This window comes from Nicotiana sylvestris, chromosome 6, assembly GCF_000393655.2.
Source record: "Nicotiana sylvestris chromosome 6, ASM39365v2, whole genome shotgun sequence".
Taxonomy (NCBI): Eukaryota; Viridiplantae; Streptophyta; class Magnoliopsida; order Solanales; family Solanaceae; genus Nicotiana; species Nicotiana sylvestris.
In genome coordinates, this window is record NC_091062.1 from 72,868,623 (window position 1) to 72,887,952 (window position 19,330).

General features: G+C 39.2%; 1 pseudogene; it reads right to left on the minus strand.

The window, feature by feature from the left end:
- Positions 1-5,551: 5,551 nt before the first annotated feature.
- LOC104225865 (histone-lysine N-methyltransferase ATXR6-like) overlaps positions 5,552-19,330 on the minus strand; it is a 189,535-nt pseudogene continuing 175,756 nt past the window's right edge.

A 19,330-nucleotide genomic window follows, 5' to 3' on the forward strand; every position in this document is an offset into this window, starting at 1 on the left:
TATGAGGTGTGCCCGGCTCATCTCTCTCCGTATGTGTACAAGATCTTCCTCATACTTATCAAGTATGTGGAGCTGGCCGACCGAGGAATTTATCTAGGGTACATACTCCACATATTCGCCCCCATTTTCTTCGGGGTACGATGATTCATATGCGTCATCGAGGAACCAAGAGTTTGGTGGTGAAGATGGATGATAAGGCCAATCGTCGTTTTTGTGACAGCTTCTTTTATGTTCGAACATAGAACGTCATGTCATACCCAATAGGGTTTCCTAAGACCTGGAATTTTGCTCGTGAGTTTTCCTTTCCGTTTACTTTGTCCAATTTTTACGGTCGTCGGTCGTTTCCCTTTAACGACTTCACTAAGGATTTGCTTTTGTTTTTGTAGCCGAGAGACTACCTGCCCCGCTAGTTGCCGATATTCATGAGTGGGTTAGAGTAATTCTCCCCCACACGATGAGGATTCGTGAGTGGGCGCCTTTCCATGAGAAGTTTGGATGCAAGCCTCTTACTAGTGAGTTGGCTCATTGTGGTTTTGGTTTGTTCTCTGCTTCACATTTTCTTTAACCTTGTCGTTATATGATCAGATCCCTCCTTATTGACAGGTCGGAGTGGAGTGAGAGGGATGAGGGCTCCTCCGCTCGCATTCCGTCAATTGGTGCCCTCCGCTCGACCCGCAACAAGAGCTACTGTGGTGAGGGCGTAGAGAGTTTTGCCGCTCAACGGACCGCGCCTGCGGCCGAAGTTGTACAGTTGGAGATTTCTCCTCAATCGGAGACTCCGATCCCCGTAGTCCGTTCAACAGGCGAATCTTCTCACGTCGGTAGTGGAGCGGCCACGTCAAAGACACGAATGGTAGTGTTGGAAGGGGCTTCTCTAGTCAAAACGCCTTTGATGGGCGAACTTGTTTTGGTGGTACAAAAAACCGGCGGTGGTGCCAGTCTGGACATGGATATGACACTCGTTGCGAGCGTTCAAGAGGTTATTGTGGTAGAGGGACGGAGTTTTGAGGTTGCCGTTACTATTTCGGGCGCCCATCAACTTCTCGGCAGAACTGCGCCCTTTCTTCGGCCAATGAGAGGGGGAAGGGCATCATGGTTGAGGATTATGAATTCGACTCCGACATCGACCCTGAAGACATGAGTATATTCGAGGACGGCTTTACTAGGACTGAGGTAAGAGCGAAAGGCCCTTCCCGCATACTTGAAATTCCATCGGATATCAACCTGCTGTAGGAAATGGTGCATTTGGTGCCACAGTTCGATGTACTATACTCCACCGCTGAAAGCGGATATTTTCAGGAGGTCAGCGATTCTAGGTTGTCATGCGGTGTGGCCACGATGGGCCTAAGGGTTAGTTCCCTTTTTGTTTTCTTTGTTTTGTGTCCTTTGCCTTTACTGACTCTTTCTCCTCTCAATTTTTTTAGACTTACATGCTGGAGATTAAGAGCGCTCGTAGGGCTGAGACGCAGGCTGAGATTTTTCTGAAAATGGCCGAGAAGTATTGGCGGTATCGCAACAGGTGCCGTGAGATGCGCGAGCAGCATAGAGCAGGCACTAGTACCCAGTCCGCTAGGGAGCAGTTGGAGAAAAGAGATAAGGAACTGATGCGGTCTATCCGCAGGTGCAATGAGCTTGAAGAGCTACTTCACGACAAAGACGAGGAGCTCGAGGTAGGCAAAGGGGTTGCCGCGGAGTGTGAAGACCTTCAGGCGAAGGATCTGTATTTACGAGCTGAGCTTGAGCAAAATACTGCTAGAGTCAACGCTCTCAATACAAAATGGGCGGAGAAGGTGGCCGAGCTGGAAAAGAAAGTGGCTGAGTTGGAGAGAGCCGAGGGTGCTCGAGTGTCGTCTTTGGCAAGGGCGGCAGTTCTAGAAGACATTATCGCGTCCTCAAGTCTGAGCAGGAATCTGAGAGGGCGACGACTATGATGAAGGAGGCATGGCTCGAGGAGCGGATTGGTGAACTTGATCGGGATGCTTCGAGCTTGGGAGACTGAGTTGTGACTCTTGAAGCCGAGAAGGTGCAGTTATTGGCTCAAGCTCCCCCTCAAAAGTCTGCATCGACTACTATTCCCCGCCGCATGTATGAGCTATGGGTCCATGCTGAGGCCCAATGTGATATATACAAAGGTTTGTGAGAGGCGGGGAGCGTTTCTGAGGCCGCCTTTGAAGATGCTCAGGCGAAGGCATGCGAGGCTCGTATTGCCTGTGGCTACGACCCTATGACATTGAAGGCTGGTGAGAACGTTGATATTGAGGATGGACTTCCTTTTGATGATGATGATGCTGGGGAGAACGGCGGTTGAGATGACGCAGAGTGAAACTTTGTTGCAGCTTTTGTACTATATTTTTTTGTTCTTTTGTTGTTTATTTTCATATTTTTCTTGAGGGCCCATTTTAGCCTTTTGTAAGGCGCGGCTGTTGTGCACATACATTTGAATAAAATAGTTGCTTTGCCTTTGTTTGTGTAGCTTTTGACTTTCTTTCTCCTTTTCCCCTATTTTTTTGTTTATTCTCTCTTGGGGTGAAGATATTCGGATTTCTCCATGACGAGTCCCTGATCTTTTAACTTAGGAATTCGAATGAGGGCGGATCTAGTTTGTTTGATCCAGGAGAGGTCAGATTTCGTTGTGTGAGTTTGAATGAAGTCACTTTGGATCTGCAAGTTCGGGCGAGGTTGACTTTTGATTTTCCAACTTGGGCGGAATCAACCTTGATTTGTATATTCGAACGAGGTCAAAGTTAGACTTGCCAACTTGGGCGAAATTAGTTTTGACTTGTATATTCGAGTGGGGTCGAATTTATACTTACCAATTTGGGCGAAGTCAATTTTGCCTTATATATTTGAGCGAGGTCGAACTTGGAGTTGCCAACTTGGGTAAAGTCAATTTTTCATGGCGTTTTTAGCGATGGCAGCGGCGAGCTCATGTGAAATTGAACTATGGACTGTTATGAGTTCGATGGGGTCAAACATTGATTTGTTGATTTGGGTGGGCGAATTTTTACTTCCACTCGGTGATGGCCGATGGCCATAAGGGTGTGAATTTGAGCAGGTTGAAATTGTAACCCATTGTAAGTTCGAGTGCGGTCGAACTTTTCTTTCATTTGGCGATGCATGATGGCCGTAAGGGTGTTAATTCGGGCGAGGTCGAATTGTAACCCATTTGGCAATGTCAGATGGCCGTAAGGGTGTTAATTCGAGCGAGGTCGAATTGTAACCCGTTTGGCAATAGCAGATGGCCGTAGGGGTGTTAATTCGAGCGAGTTTGAATCATAACCCGTTTGGTGATGCTAGATGACCGTACGGGTGTTAATTAGAGCGAGGTCGAATTGTAACCCGTTTGGTGATGATAGATGGACGTAGGGGGTGTTAATTCAAGTGAGGTCAAATCATAACCCATTTGGCGATGGCAGATGGCCGTAGGGGTGTTAATTCGATCGAGGTCAAATCATAACCTGTTTGCCGATGGCCGTAGGGGTGTTAATTCGAGCGAAGTCGAATTATAACCTATTTGGTGATGGTCGTAGGGGTGTTAATTCGAGCGAGGTCAAATTGTAATCTGTTGTTAGTTCAAGCAAAGTCGAATTTTATTTTCTTGGCGATGTGCAGGTTTGGAGGGAAGGTGAGATTTGTTCATTGCAGTACTTATATTGAAGAACATTACTCGTTACCGTATTGTTTACGTATGCATCGGTGTGACTCCTGGTTTGCTTAATTTTGCTTTCATTGGAGAGTACTGTGCGTCGCGGTGAGTCCCGGTTTGTTTAATTTTGCTTTCATTGGAGAGTACTGTGCGTCATTGCATAGTTTGTATGTGCCGGTGGAGTCCCGGTTTATCGGGTGCCATCGTTGCGCATCCTGGAGAGGCCGTTGGCAAGACGGACGATGAAATTATTGCTTGGATTACTGGGCACCAAGATTTTCGAGCCCATGCTTGGCCGGTGTTAGGGAGACTATATGTTTCATGGACCCGTTGCTCAGCCCCCAGTTCAGGAGATTGTTTCTTAATAATGTCGGCCTATTCTGAGCCATTTCCGTTATTTGTATTACGGTACATCGCAGAGGGCTTTGCTCGGTCATTGCTTGCGAGATGGTACGGTATGAAACATTTTCCTAGTTTGTTTGGTGGCGTTTGTTCCTTGTTCGTGTACCTATGAGAATGCTCGTGTTCCTCCTTTGAGCCAAAAAGAGTATGATAAGTTAAATACAAACGAAATTGCCTGTTACCTTGGCCTGGTTAGTCAGTGAAGGGGGAAAGGCGCTGTAGGGTCACTCGCTTCGCGCCGTGCTCAAGTGAGGATTTCAGATTTGGCAGCCGCATTTGGCTTCGTCGTTAGTCGCATCTAGGCTTTCATGGGTTGGACTTACTTTGCCCGTTGGGATCTCGAGGCCGATTCCCGATCCGATCCCGTCCGATATGCACAAACAATAAAGGAAACATGTCATACTTTGTTCATAAATCACATAGTGCGTATGGGTACGAAAATAAGGCAGGATACACCCGTTATTTCAAAGAATCACACAGTAGGCTATCATCCCTTCCTAAGAGGTGGGAGTATAGGCCGGTAGATAAGGTAAATACGTCAAATAGGATTGCGGTCATGCTAAGTTCATAGTGACCGTGATCCTACTTTGAACATACATATGACGGTTCAAACCCATCGGTACAGATGAGGTGTGGGTTTTGCATAGACATCGGACATAATTTCGATTTCATATAGAGATCTGACCCAGATTGGTTTGGTTATCTCAAAAGCTTATCTATCACTTTTTCGAGTTGGTGTTTATACCAAGATGGTAAGATTATGATAGCCTGGAAGTAATACTTGGCTGGTTTTAGATCTAAAGGAAACTAAAAATTTGGCTAAGAAATCCCCACAGACGGCGCCAAATTGTTTGACCAAAAAGTATCTAACTTTTTGCTAAACTAATTAATGATGAAATTAGAGGATAAATCTTAGCCAATGATAATTAACTCTAGATCTAAGCACATTAAATAAGAGAATAAGATATAATCAAGCTTATAAACTTTCTGGAACTATATAAGATATCAAATATAAATGATGGGCTTACATTCTTGACATATTGTTCCGTGATGTAAGAGGAAATAAGGAAAGGAAGGAATGCCATTGATAACTACGAGATCTATCTTTAGTGATTCAACAATGACGATTACAAAGATTTGCAATCAAGATCTAAGCTTTCGCTTTATTGTTGTTAAAGATCTTTTCCTATTCCTCTGAGAGGCCCTTTTCTTGCCTTCTTACCTTACATATATTATAAATATTTCTCTTTGTCCAACGGTCTTTATCAAGAATACCCTCTCTCTCGATCATACTTTACATCGCTCCCCTTAAGTATTACGACATATAATTTTCCTCACAAGCTTTCTGATGGCTCGATCTCGACAGTGGCCGAGATACTCATCGTTATTACGCCTTGTGGGTACGACCACAGCTTAGTCGACCCCTTACCATTCCTTTTAGCACTAATCCACGTGTGGTCAGATTTTGACTCATATAGTTAGTCCCTCCTCCCATTGCGGTCCCTAGCTCGTGATCAATATAACTCTACTTTCACAATTAACATCAAATCTTACACACTTGACATTTTGCTTTTTCTTCCCATCCTTGCATTAGAGGAAAATATCCATCATTCAGATATTGATTCCCAATATGAGGCATACACTTAGGCCTACTTAAGATATAATACACCTCAGTATTAATACCTCTACTTTTAGCAGAGTGCGTTAAGTTTACGATGAGATCACCATATATTCAAAAACCTTCTTTTGGAGACAATGAAAAACTGATGATTGTGGTTTTGACATGATTTATTGTATAATACTGTCACGACCCAATTCCATTATAGGCCGTGGTGGCACCCAACACCGTTGTTAGGCAAGCCAACACTAATCAATCTAGTGGTTTCTCGATTTAAATAAGATTATTTAGTGAATAACATTTTCCTCATTGTTAAAAGATTTAGAAATTCGCAGATGAAAAATAATTAAACGAAAGCAAATGAGTGCAACTCGTAATCTTAAAATAAATCCAAAAGCATAAGTCTACTAGTGTGTGCCAAGACCTGGTGTCACAAGTGTATGAGCATTCTAGTAGAATATACAAAACAATACTAGTCTACTATCTAAAATGTAATAGACAGAAAAGTATAACAAAAGGAAGACTTTGGCTACTGTAGTACGGCTCAGAAGGGCAGCTCACTGTGTAGTCTCGAAGTGGGGATCAAATATGCACGTCGAACTGGTAACCAGATGCACCTACCTCAGATCCTGTACAATTGAAGTACAGAAGTGCAGCGTGAGTACCTAAACAATATGTACCCAGTAAGTATCTAGTCTAACCTCGAAGAAGTAGTGACGAGGGGTCGACTCTGACACATACTAAAGGCCAACAATATGATAATATGAATATCTGATTAAAACATTATATGTAGAGATGACAATAAAACTCAGAATAAGAGATAACTAAACAATCCTTTCACCATATTAAAGAACTGAATCATTTCCTTCATTTAAAACAAATAATCTCTCAAACAAATGAATTAATACCAATTATGAAAGGGACTTCCAGTCCTATTATCACGCACGAATTCTGCCAAGGACGTACATCCCAATCCAATATATAAATATAAATTGCGCACTGCAGAGGTTCGAACGGCACGAACCATAAATGTATCTATTAACCTGCTGAGGCGAACGACCCGCTCTCATGAGAGTAGTGGAAAGAATCACCCCGCTCGCGGAATATACTTGCGACACGGTTAAATATAAATTTATCAATAAATCATAACCTTTCTCGATTCTTTTCGAATAAAGGAAATTCAACTTGAAGCTTTTGAAATTTTAAAATCCTCAACTTAGTTCCATTCGATACAATTAACAAGTAAAATCAGATAATGGTGTCCACAAAGAATGGTATATGCCTAAAACTACTCGGACATAAACATGAATAGTAGCTACTTACGAACTCCCGTCACTTAGTACGTACGTAGCCCCCACAAATAACAACACATATTAATTAAGTTCATCTATGGGGTAAATTCCCTCTTACAAGGTTAGAAAAGAGACTTACCTTGTCTCAAGGCCTACTTCCCGATTCAAGAATGTGCTCAAACCTCCAAATATGGTGCCAAACGACTCAAAACTAGTCAAACATTATATAAATTAATCAATTTATATTCAAAAGTCCATATCCCTATTATCAAAGTGATTACCCAATCCTAAATGCAAGATTCCTAAAATTCACTCCCAGCCCCACGTGCCCGGATTCTAGAAATATTCGAAGAAAGTTGTTACCCATAACCTCATGAACTCAAATATATGATTTTCACCAAATTCCCTAACAAATTTCGTGGTTAAATCTCATTTTTATGAAAAACCTAGGTTTTCCATCTAACCCATGAATTCCACAATTTTTCATGTTATAATCTACCCATAAACTATATATTAAACTCACATTAGGTAGAAATTAATTACCTTCAAAAGATAGGTCGAAATCCACTCCTTAAAAGCTCTCAAATCGCCCTAGAGTGATGGAAATGTGTTATAAATAGCCTAAGTCCCATATTAAATGAATCTCACTACCTCCAGCGATTCCGCACCTGCGGTGCCTTGGCTGCATCTACGGTCCTGCACCTATGGTGTCTGATCCGCTTTTGCAGAACTCTTTGAGTCCAACGTGGGCCGCTTCTGCGAGCGGTAGACCGCTTCTACGGTCCCGCTTGTGCGGCCATAGAGTCGTTTCTGCGCCCAGCTCCGCATTTGCGCCCTTCCCTTTCGCACTTGTGCATTCGCGGGTGCGCACAAATCTCCGCACCTGCAGTCCCTTGCCAAATGCTCTAGAACTGCTTCTATATCTAATTCCTCGCACCTGCGAGCTCGCACCTATGGCTAGCCAAGCGCATGTGCAATTATGACAGTAGTTGTAGCTTCAGCTCTTCCTCCAACTTTCCAACTTGGTCCGAGCTTCGTCCGATTGACACTCGGGGCCCCCGGGGTCCTGCCCGAACATACCAACAAGTTTGGAATCATAAAATGGAATCACTCAAACTCTCGAAACGCCCGAAACAACATTAAAACTAAGAATCATACCCCAAAACCAATTGAATCAAACTTATGAACTTCAAGTTCTTCAATTTACTTCCAATGCACCGAAACGTACTTAAATTACTCGGAATGACGCCAAATTTTGCGTGCAAGTCTTAAATAACATTACGAAACTATTCCCGGTTTTAGAATTCTATTTGGAGCTCGATATCACCAAAACCTGCTCCAAACCAAATTTAAAGAACTAAACCCTTCAAGAACCAACTTTCACTATTAGGCGCCAAAACGCTCCCGAGTCATTCAAAACCCGTTTCGAACATAAGCCCAAGTCCAAAATCATCATATGAACCTATTGGAACCGTCAAATCCCGATTCCAAGGTCGTTTACTCAAAATATCGACCGAAGTCAAACTTGGCCTTTTAAGCCAACCTTAAGGAACCAAGTGATCTGATTTCAACCCGAACCCTTCCAAAACCCGAACTAACTATACCTATAAGTTATAAAATAGTAAAAGCACATACGGGAAGTTTTATTTAGGAGAACATGGTTTAAAAAGCAAAATGACCGGTTAGATCGTTACAAATACCAAGTTATATCATAGCATTAGAGGACGAAATGAAGAAGAGAGATCAAAAGGACAAGTATTAGATGGAATTTGAACATGCAGAGTATGGTTATTTATGCCATTGATGAACCGAGCAAAGTTTTTGCGCTTATTAGGACAAATGACAAGGTATATCACCAGCAGTTAAAAGAGACATCATGCTATCTCCATCATCAGTTTCCTGATTCTTCAAATAGTCAACATCTCCAACATAGTCTGTAATAATTGTCAAGTCTCTTATGAACCCGTCTGCTTCAACAGTAAATCTGATGAATGAGAACAAACAAATCATTTTCGGCCTCAAAAATAGGAAATATTTAATAAAATTTTGATTTTTGAATAAGTTGGAAACAAAGTTAACAATGTCTACCCTTCTTTGGGATCAAAAACACCACAAGAGATGGCCATTCACCCCGTTCCACCATGTTCTTGCATAGATGCAAAGATTCTATATCATCTTTTGGTAACACCTGTTGGGTTTTGTTATTAATAATAAAAGAGGTGTGAATGAAAAATGGTGGGAAAAGAAATGGAGGGAAGTGAAATTTTGAATTAGTTCACTTTACTAATGCACTTTGTCCCTCATTGGAAGAAGGAAAGAAAATCTTTGTGTATAAATATAGAAGCTCATCTTCTAGCTCTTAAAGAGTTAAGAAGAAGTGGTGCCTCGCGCCGTCGTCCTCATCACTCGCTCAGCTCGACTTCAGCTTCGGATTCAAATTCGGATTCAGATGAATTCAGATTCGGTCAATTGATATGATTGATTGATAATTTTTTGGACCAAATTCATTTCCATTTCCATTATTCAACATTTTCTTTTCTAAATATATTTAGCATTGGAAGATCGCGAAATCATTTTCCTGCATTAGAAGAGCGCGGAATTATTTCGCGACCAACAGCTGAAACGTTCCATTCAATAGCTAAATAGACACCTTATCATTGAACATGCACCTTTGCACCTGTTGGGACTCAACCTTGCTGGCTATAAATAGAGAGGTTTAGTCTCATTTTCACTACCGAAAAAATATGAAATCACTCCCCTTGAACTTCCGCATTCTGCATTGTTTTTCCAAAACAAAAAACGTAAGCATTTTCTGTAATTTTCTCCACCATTTGAGTTCGCCGAAATTATGTGATTTGAAGTGCCGCTATCACAGAATAGTTATTCCGTTCTATCCGGGGAGGAATTAATCCGCAACCTTGGGCATTGTGAGGGGTTTAAATTTCTTAAGGAAACACAAAAAACTTGTGGGCTCGGAATTTTCTGCTTTCGTTATTAAAACTAATGTGTGATCATTTACTGATTTTGAATACAGAGTTCTAACAAGCTTAAGGAATTTAACGTTTTATTTCTGTATTCAATCTTACTTTCTGCTTTGGGAGACTAAAATCTTATTGATTTTCTACTCCTACTTTGGAGATAAATCTTCGGATTTTCTACTCCAGTTTGAGATTAAAGTCTTTGTGACTTTCTACTCAATCCGAGATATAAAAACTCGGTTGTTCGTATTTGGTTTGAAGATACAAAAACTTCAAACCAATGTATTTGGTTTGATTGAGGGACTTTTCAAACTCAATGTAATTGCCATTGATATGAATAAAATTTCAGATTCTTCTTACTTGCTTGAGTCAAATAATTTATGGCATGAACGTTTAAGCCACGTCAACTTCAAAACTTTGCGAAAAATGATTAATTTGGAAGTATTGCCTAAGTTTGAATGCAATAGCTCGAAATGTCAAATATGTGTAGAATCAAAGTATTTAAGCATCCTTATAAGTCAGTTGAAAGGAATTCAAATCCTTTAGACTTAATTCACACAGATATTTGCGACATGAAGTCAATACCATCTCGCGGTGGGAAAAAATATTTCATAACTTTATTGATGATAGTACTAGATATTGCTATATTTACTTACTCAATAGTAAAGATGAAGCAATTCATGCATTCAAGCAATACAAAAATGAAGTTGAAACGCAACTAAACAAAAAGATCAAAATGATAAGAAGTTATAAGGATCGCGAATATGAATCTCTTTTTGAAGAAATATGTTTGGAAAATGGCATTATCCACCAAACTACTGCCCCTTACTCATCGCAATCTAATGGAATTGCGAAAAGAAAGAATAGAATATTAAAGGAGATGATGAACACCTTGTTAATATTTTCTGGTTTACCTCAGAACTTGTAGGGGGGAGCTATTCTTACAGCTAATCAAATACTAAATCGAGTTCCCCATAGCAAAACGCAATCCATTCCATATGAGAAATGGAAAGGAAGGAAACCCAACTTAAAATAAAGTATGGGGGTGTTTGGCTAAAGTACAAGTTCCTAAACCTAAAAGGGTAAATATTGGACCAAAACCGCTGATTGCATTTTCATAGGATATGCAACAAATAGTAAGGAATATCATTTTCTGATTCATAAATCAGGAAATCCCGACATTCATATTAATACGGTAATTGAATCAGACAATGCTGAATTCTTTGAGAATATTTATCCGTATAAAATGGAATGTGAGTCGTCTAATGAAAAATCTATGCAACCTCGGGAAGAAACAAAGGAAAGTACTTTTGATGAGGATAATCCAAAACGTAGTATACGTCAAAGGATAGCTACTTCCTTTGGACCAGATTTTCGGGCATTCTTGTTGGAAAATGAGCCTCAAACATTCAAAGAAGCAATATCTTCCTCGGAAGCACAATATTAGAAAGAGGCAGTCAATAGTGAGATAGAATCCATATTAAGTAATCATATTTGGGAACTGGTTGATCTTCCTCCGGGAAATAAACCTTTGGGTTCTAAATGGATTTTCAAGAAGAAAATAAAATCTGATGGTACTATTGACAAATATAAGGCAAGATTAGTTGTTAAAGGGTTTAGACAATGAGAATGTCTTGATTACTTTGACACATACTCGCTGGTAACAAGGATTACATCTATCCGGGTGTTAATAGCGTTAGCCGCCGTGTATGGCCTTCAAATCCATCAGATGGATATAAAAACAACCTTCTTAAATTGAGATTTAGAGGAAGAAATCTAGATAGAACAACCTGAAGGGTTTGTAGTTTCCGCAAAAGAAAAGAAGGTGTGTCGACTTGTTAAGTCACTTTACGGACAAAAACAAGCACCAAAACAATGGCATGCAAAATTTGACCAAGCAATATTGTCAAATGGTTTCAAGATCAATGAGTGTGACAAATGTGTTTACATTAAGAATACTCCAAATCAAATAGTTATTGTTTGCTTATATGTGGATGATATGTTGATAATGAGTAATGACATTGCTAACATAAATACTACTAAGCACATGCTTACTAGTAAGTTTGATATGAAAGACTTAGGAGTTGCCGATTTAATTTTGGGAATTAAGATTCTTTAGACTACTCAAGGTATAGCTTTGTCTCAATCTCATTATATTAAAATGATTCTTGAAAAGTTCAAATATTTGGACTTTAAAGAAGCAAAAACGCCAATTGATTTAAACCATACTCTTGTAAAGAACAAAGGTCAAAGCAATTCTCAATTGGAATATGCTCGAGTGTTGGGAAGTTTGATGTACATGATGAATTGTACACGACTTGATATAGCTTGTGCAATAAGCAAGCTTAGTCGATACACAAGTAATCCCAACCAAGCTCATTGGATAGCAACGAAATGAGTTTTGGGATATTTGAAATATACTCAAGACTATGCATTGTATTACAATAATTATCCCGCAGTTATTGAGGGATATAGTGATGCAAATTGGATCAATGGAAATAAAATACACAAGTGGATATGTTTTTACCATTGGTGGAGGAGCAATATCTTGGAAGTCGTCCAAAAAGACATGCATCGCTCGCTCTACAATGGAGTTTGAGTTTATAGCTTTAGAAAAGGCCGGTGAAGAAGCTGTATGGCTCCAGAATTTCTTAGAAGACATTCCATTTTGGCCCAATCCTTTGGCACCTATATGCATACATTGCGACAGTCAAGCAGCAATAGGAAGGTCTTGGAGTGTTATGTATAATGGGAAATCTCGTCACATTCGATGAAGACATAATACCGTTAGACAACTACTCTCTAGGGGAATTATCACAATTGACTATGTGTCACGCCCCAACTTCGGGAGGCGCGATCGGCGCTCAATAGAGTGAACCCAACTGAGCAAGACTTATAAACCGCCATCTACCCAACTCGATAGGAATAAGGAAGCCATGCTTACCTTTATTTAAACTAGGAAAGATAGTACATTTAACATCTTAATTCATTTTATATCACAACATTTAAATCGTGGTTAAACTTCCAAGGTTCCATACAAGTTATAGTGTAGAAGAAAGCAAGAGTACAAGGTTACAACATGGTCCATTGACCTATCCAATACCCATACATAACCCACACAAAGGTCTATGGAGCCTCTAAGGATACAAAAGACGTGGTAACAATGCCGGCAACAAGGCCCCGACTATACCTCAAAAGTGAAAGTCCAAAATAAAAAGATGTACAATATAACCCCTTGAAGGAGAAAGGGGCTCACCAAGACTTTGAGAAGAAGGTACTCCGCTATGCGCGATCGGCACTATCCGCAATGGAGCCACCTACATTCAAAAAAAATGTAGCGCCCCCGGCAAAAGGGACGTTAGTGCCATCGAATAGCACTAGTATGTATAACTAAACACAATTTTACTAGAAAGAACTATCAAGAAAGTACAAGTAAATCACATGAGTAAATCAACTATGCAATTCATTCAATCCTTCATATAATTTCCAAAACTTAGTTTGGGGCATTTCTTTCATATCTTCATCACTGTTCTCAATACCACCGCTATCTTGAGCGGAGTCCGATCACGACCCGACCGGCTAGGTTGCCTCATTGGAGGCATATATCTTAATCACTATTTCATTCCCTTATCCGAAATTCAATATCAGCATATTACCACCATGTGTGCGGCATGGTGTCCGACCACGACCCGATCGGCTAGGCCGCCTTATCTAGGCGTTGTTCCCTTCTCATTAGTCATCACATCTGAATCTTTATCATTTCCTTGGCACTCAGGGCCACCATTATCACATCGTTTTCCATTTTCAGTATTCATCTTGCATGTTGTGATCATAGGCATATACAAAAGTATTCAAGTTGCAGTACAGGTAAGTGGGCACATAGCTAGCATGAATAATTCTCAGTTTCTATCTTGGCTTATAGGCTAAGCATTTTAACACATAATTGTATTCTTCATACTTCTCTAATTATCAAGAATGGTACATTACTCACATGGAGGCACATCCTTCACGTATATGTGTAGTTAATTGCAAATCAATTAATGCACAATAACAATCAATACATTAACCAATTCAAATCTTACCACACTTTCGTAAACGCCAGCGGAGCTCAATTTTTAATAAAAGGGGGTTTTAGCCATACATAACTCGTTTAAGCTTTCCTTAATTTACTACGATGTTCCGGAAATTCTAGCAATCCCAATCTACTTGAGACATAACAAAATTGAACACAATTTAGGAAGGTATTCATGGTTTCAGCTCATTTGAGCATTTTATCAAATACTAGTTGAGCATCTTGATTTCAAATCTCATTTACAAGGTTTCCTTCATTTTCCAACCCAATCTTTACGTATTTATGTTCAACAATCTTCCCACAAACGTAATTCGTACATTCATGTATACATAATACTATTGCACCCAAGAATCATACTCCAATAACCCATCTCACAATCTCTACAACACCAACACAACCTAGGTTAGGCACCTATGGCTTCCAATCACCATCCCATGAGTTCTAATGTATATATCATATATAAATAATCACCATAGAGTAGTTAGAGATGTTAGACATACCTCTTGTAGTAAGAATTTTGAGAATCCCCACTTGTAGAGTTCTTGATCAATTTAGGGATTTGGATGGGAATCTATGGATTTTCAAGATGAATCCTTGTTAATATAAGTGTTTAGGAGTAGTAATCAACTCAAAATACTCCAAAAACATTACCTTGGATCATAGGAGGGAAGTATGGGACGGATTCCCTTTGATAAAACAAGCCCTAGCTCAAAGAAATGACTTAGGGGCACTCCATACCCGGTCTTGGGGTATTTATAGGGCTGTTGGGCATGCGGCCGCGGTCAAACCGCGCCGGGATGCGGTGGGGGCGGTCTTACCGCGGTTTGCCGCGCTCGGAGGCAGAAACACCCAGTTTTCCCGCGGTCGCGCGTCTGACACAGATCCTGTAAAATGGTCATAACTTTCTGTATACACCTCCAAATGACGAACGGTTGGGAACTAGACTCAAAGAGATTTAATTTGATAGTTTTTGCATCACACAAAACTTTATATAACTAGAGATATGCTTGTCCAAAGTGAGGTCTTGTGCGCATTCACTTACAACTTTAGCCTATTATGAAAGTTTTCCAACTTGGCTTAGACTTAGGCCTCTCCTTAGACCCAAAACCACTTATAATATAACTTATACACTTATTAACTTATCTAATTAATATCCATTATATCATGAACTCTCACTTGCACACAAGATAAAATAATTAGCCTATCTTGGCACCACAAAATCTTAGATTACTTAGCAAAATTTCTGGGGCTTTACACTATGTAAAGTCAAAATATAATGTATCGGATCCGCTTACATAAGGCCTACCTAGAGAGGCGGTTGAGAAGTCATCAAAGGGAATGGGACTATGGCCGAGGACAAATCACTATGGCGGTAACTCTACCTAGAAGACTAGAGATCCCAAGATCTAGGTTCAAGGAGATCAAACAAAGTTATTAGTGATGGTTCAACATTGTTAAATAAAATTTTGGTCCATTCTCATGATGCAGACAATGTTCAGTACCAAGGATAAAGCATTAGGACTTTTTAATGGTTCTAAGTTTCATACGGGATATATTAAATAGTGTATCTACGGGATAACACATTTAGGAATCACCTATATAAGTGTGAAGTGTAAGCCGCTTCAAGGAGAATGTTGTAAGGCCAGTTCTCTATGCCCTTACGAAACCAGGTGGTGTTCATGGCTAAAACAAACACAACAATGAGAACCAAAGACGGGTAAGGGTTGATTGTGTGACTATGGCTTTCTAGGTATACACCAAAGTTCGACGATTCAAAGATATCAAATCTACCGATTGATCGAGTATATCCGACATATGTTCATTACGGAAAGTTCAAAGAAAAACCTACTTATCCAGATGTGGTTAATCCTTACTTGTGAATCACACACAGTTTTTCATGCATATTTGTTTCGGATAGCCATTCCCCATTCATGTGTGGGATTGTTGAGTTTAGTTATTAAGAACAAAAGTGGTGTGAATGGAAAATTGTGGAAAAATAAATGGAGGGAAGTGAAATTTTGAATTAGTTCACTTTACTAATGCACTTTATCCCTCATTGGAAGAAGGAAAGAAATTCTTTGTGTATAAATATAGAAGCTCATCTTCTAGCTCTTAAAGAGTTAAGAAGAAGCGGTGCCTCGCGTCGTTGTCATCGTCGCTCGCTCGGCTCGGCTTCGGATTTGGATTTGGATTTGGATTTGGATTTGGTCAATTAATATGATTGATTGATAATTTTTTGGACCAAATTTATTTCCTTTTCCATTATTTAACATTTTCTTTTCTAAATATTTTTTGCGTTGGAAGATCGCGAAATCATTTTCGCACATTGGAAGATTGCGGAATTATTTCACGACCAACAACTGAAACGTTCCATTCAATAGCTGAATAGACACCTTATCATTGAACATGCACCTTTGCACCTGTTGGGACTCAACCTTGCTGGCTATAAATACAGAGGTTTGGCCACATTTTCACTATCGAAAAAAATCTGAAATCACTCCCCTCGAACTTCTGCATTCTGCATTGTTTTTCCAAAACCAAATTTGTGTGATTTGTGACCACGTGATTTTTGCCCCACATGTATTACTCCAACAAATTCATAAACGAAATAATTTCTGTCATGTTTGCAATTTTGGGGATTTTCGTGGCATTTTCTGGTAATTGTTTGCATTTGTCTATGCATTTTTATTTTTTATTTAATTAATGAAAATTACAGAAAATATGTTGCATTCGCATTTAGGTTTTAATTTTACATTTTTAGATTTAATTGACAAATTATTTTATAAAAATAGGAAAAATCACAAAAATAGTTTATTTTGCACTTTTTATTTTTATTTTTGAATTTTAGTAGTTTTTTCCTTTAATTTGGTTTCTAAATTATTTGTAGTAACAATTATTAGGGATAATTAATTTAATATGGTAGGTTAATTCAGTTTGAAAATTATTATTAATTAATCTAGGATTTATTTTGATTTTGGGAAAAGAAAGGAATTGTGAATTGAAAAGGAAAAAGAAAGAATGAAAAAAATCTGGGCTCAAAACCGATTTAATTGTCCCAGCCCAAACCATACCCGGTCCAAACCCTATTTCTCTGGAACTCTCGAAACGACGTAGTATGGAAAGGATACTACATCGTTTTGAGTTAATAAGTGGCACTTCAATCTGGGCCATTCGTTTTACCTCATCCAAGGATACTACATCGTTTCCCCCATTCAATTAAAAGTGTCCGAATTTTATAACATTGACCTAATATCCAATGTTAGGTCATCTTCTTCACTGTCATCTCCCACCACCACCGTTGCCACCGGAAATCGCCATGCGGTGGCGCTTGACTTCCAAACTTGGCCAAAATTGCACCAGATGCTCCTCTCAACCCCCTCTTCAAGAATATCCACATTTTACATTTCCAATCCCACCCAAAATACTCAAATCAGTGAAACCCTAGGGCGCCGCCATGAGTTCCTCCGCCGTGCCCAGCGACGCCACCACCCTTTCCCCACCAAATCAACACCCAACGACCACCTCATCCCCTTCATCCCAAATATCTGTCTAGCTTCCTCAGAATCCCCTCAAAAGCTTTCGAGTTTCAAATGTAAGCTTCAGGTCCTAGGTTTAAAATCAGAAGACCCACATGAAAATCATCCTTCCAAGATCCTTGGCCTGTTTCACCTCGAGATGATGTTTTCCGTCCGTTCATCACAAAGAATAGACGATTTATATCATCTCAAGGTCAAAACAGAGTTGTTCATTATGTTCAAGCCCAAACTAGTAAGTTTTCCTTTATTTTTCTTGTTTGTTTTATGTTCTTCGTCCATAATTTGAATTACTAGTTATAGGTTTATGATTTTTTGTTATAATCACATGGTTCATTTTTGCGTCCGTCACTTGCTGTTGTTTATGTGACTTTTCTTATTTTACCTGATTTAGTTGCTTCCGTTCATTATGTTAATTGTTTGTCTTGAACTGTTTGTTTTAGCTATTCTTCTTTAGTATGATTCGAGTTCTTTTGCCTTTAGTTGGGAATTCAGATTAGTAAACAGGGATTTGGGTTTTGTTTTGAAAGCAGTAGGCCCATTTGAACTGGGTCACTTGGCCCAGACCATGGTCTGACAAACTTAAGTAATTTTGAGGGTATTCAGAGGTATATTGGGTGGTCCAATAAAAGAAATCTTATAGTAACTGAAATTGGAAACTCCTAGAACCTTCTAGATGGGGTTCCAATTAGAATTTCAGGGACTTAGTAGTGTAACTTGGGCAACAAGCTAATAAATAAGGGACTAAACAGTTAAATACTGAAAATAAAAGAGGGACTGAAAATGTAAAGTAAAAAATCTGAAAGAGCCCCAATTTATGCCTATAAAAGACAATCTCTACTGCCTTGTTTCACAAGTTTTGAAGGCTGAAAACTCAAAAAAAAACCAAAGTTTGAAATTTGAGAGTGTGACAGTTCCTTCTAGATCTTAAAATCTTCTAAAAACCAAAAAAATAATACAAAAACTCCAAAAAATACTATTCCATTGAAGTTTTCCTTAGATTAATTTCGAGTTTCAGCTGTTAATTCAAATTTCTAGCTTAGATAAGGATATGTTTCTGGCTGCTGAAGTTTTAGAAGTTTTCCTGGGTTTAATTTCGAGTCAGTTTGGGTTCAATCAAGTTTGTTTTGGTTATTTTGTTGGTGTTGTTCCTCTGTCATTCATTCCTGGGCTGTTGTGATGCTGTTTTGAGTCCAAAATTGATCTTGTGTTGTTGGTTTCAACTGCTGATTGTTTGCTTGCCACTGCTGACTCTTTCTTCCTTTTATTTTGCTTCATTTCCAGGTACATAGCTTTATAACTTTGATCATTGTAAGCTGAAACTCGAAGAATGAATCCATATGAAGAATTGAAGCATGAATTTTGTCCAATGCCTTTCCTGACTCGTATTGTAGTTTAATATAATTTTTGTGTATGTGTTACTGAAGTGTTTTGTAGTTTAATTTTGAATGATAGCTGTTGTTAGGGCTCTTAAATCATGGACATTCATCTTAACTTTTAGCTTGAATTGTATAATCATCTGTTAAAGCATGAACTTCCAGCTTAGTCTATTTTAGTTCACATTGTATAATTGCTTAGGATTTATGAACCTCATGAATTGTATATTATTATGTGAGTTTTCAAAAGGATAATGTTCTCCTACAATTAGCAATTAGGTCGTTTGTTTCATATTCGAAAAAAATCAGAATATTTGCTTTACAAAATGCTGATGGTCGAGCTATATGAATAAATGATGGATGATTGATAGGCTAAAATGGTTTGCAATCTTTATGTTTAGAATTAGTTTACT